Source organism: Solanum tuberosum, unplaced genomic scaffold (genome assembly GCF_000226075.1).
Source record: "Solanum tuberosum cultivar DM 1-3 516 R44 unplaced genomic scaffold, SolTub_3.0 scf00290, whole genome shotgun sequence".
Classification (NCBI taxonomy): Eukaryota; Viridiplantae; Streptophyta; class Magnoliopsida; order Solanales; family Solanaceae; genus Solanum; species Solanum tuberosum.
In genome coordinates this window covers 246,659-248,740 of record NW_006239226.1, presented here as the reverse complement: position 1 = coordinate 248,740, position 2,082 = coordinate 246,659, and positions in this window count along the sequence as shown.

The following is a 2,082-nucleotide window of genomic DNA, read 5'->3' as shown; positions in this document are numbered from 1 at the left end:
TGGAGAAAATGGTCTAAAACCCCCCCAACCTATACCCGAAATCCCAACTACACACTCCAACTTTACGGGAGTCCTATCACCCACCTGAATTGTTTAAAACTGTAATAATTACACCCCTAAAACGTCATAACCAGATCTGTGTTGGCCTGTGAACTTCACGCGTTTTACAGGTGAAAATTCAATTAATTTATTATTATTTTTCAATTTTTTTATAATTTCTTTCCACTTTTTCCTATACTCTCCCAATTTCTTAAAATCTCTAAGGTAATTTCTTCCCCCAATTCTTTCAAATTCCTATGGAATTGTGAGGAACAAAGATGAATATTGATAGCGGGAGCTTGTCAAGCGATATTCAAGTTTTGCTTGTCGGAGAACATTGAAAAATAATCTAAAAGGATCTGTGCATATCACTGCTACGTCGAAGTTTTGCTTGCTTCGCCAGAGTTCGCTAGTTGGAGCAGTGCAGCCGCAAGGTTTTGTTGTTGTTGTTGTTGTAGTCGACCTTGTTGTGAGAACAGAGGTAGGTCTTCATGGTGGTTGTCTCGGAATGGGAGAGAGATAAGAGGAGAGGGGAAGAGAAGAATGGGGTTTTGTTGGTGGTTTGGGTTTCGTCGGAGGCGGCGACAGTGGTGGCTGATGGTCGAGCAACAAAAGAGGGAGAACAAACGAAAGCACTAGCAATGCCATTAATGGATGTCAATTGAGATTGAATCCTTTCATTGATTAATTGAAATTTGAGATTGATAATTAAAAGATCTACAATAAAAAGGAAAAAAACATTCTCATTAGGGAGTTCAATTGAATTTGATGTAAACTCAATTTAATTTTTTTTTAAAAATCTGATACAGATTTCATTTTTGGATGATTGAAAAACATGTCATTTTATCTTTAATTGAATTGATTGTTTTTTCTAAGTCTTTTACATGAGAGTTTATAAGTTTGTGTGAAATCAAAATGGTGAATCCGGTATGAGAATTTGGTCTTTGTTGTTATGAAGAAGAAACAATGGTTTATTTAAGGGTGGGGAAGATGACTGTTGCAAAAAGGGTAAATTTTCGTCAAAATTCACCTTCTAACGCGCCTAGAGGAGGTGAGAACACCTCTTATGACAGGTAATTACTTAAGTGTGTAGAAAATAGAGAAATTTAAAGTTCAAGGGGGGTAATAGGACACCCTTGAAGTTGGAGTGTGTAGTTGAAATTTCGGGTATAGATTGAGGGAGGGGGGGGGGGGTTTAGACCATTTTCTCTCATATCATCTCAAATAATTTAGTTGTTCATTGAATGCATTGTATTTGTACACAACCATAAAAATATAATCAAACAAGAAAACGCTCATAAATACAGTCAAGTAAAAAAATAAGGATGGAAACAGGGGCACAAAATCACAAAATAATTACGGTCAAACAATAATGCAGTAACAAAAATACATCCCATACCCGAAAAATTAATAACCCAATCAGGTTTCCAAATTTTAATAATTAGAATTATAAATAATTGAATATAATATGTTTTTTACAAATTCAAATATTCAAAGGATAAAATTATTCTAAAAAAGGACTTATACGGTTCTACCACAATAAATAATTTTGATCTGGCGGCTCAACATATATTACTAGAATAATTTAAATATTAAAATTATAAATTTATAAAATCAAATTATTTTTGTGTTAAGTGTAAAATAAGGAAACCTGAGTTCGTATGGGAATGGGATTACAGTTTTAGGAAACTTTTTTTCTATCTTTTTTTCCTTTCAGATTCCGAGTTGGTTTCGGAAGTTAAAAAAAATGTCTATATATAAAACGCAATTCCTAACTCTGTTTCTGTGCAACCAAATTCTTAACTTTGTTTCTCTTCTTTGATTTCTTTTTAGTAGCAAAAGCAAAAATATTTCAGTTATGGCAGTGTATATCAAGTATAAAAGTTGTAAGGATTATGATTCAATACCAATTCTTGATCATTTTATTTCTGTTGGGAATTTGAAATCAAAAATATTTGAATCCAAGCGTTATGGTTGGGGTAAAGATTTCGACCTTCTTCTCACCAACGCACAAACTAACGAAGATTATGTTGATCATGCCAC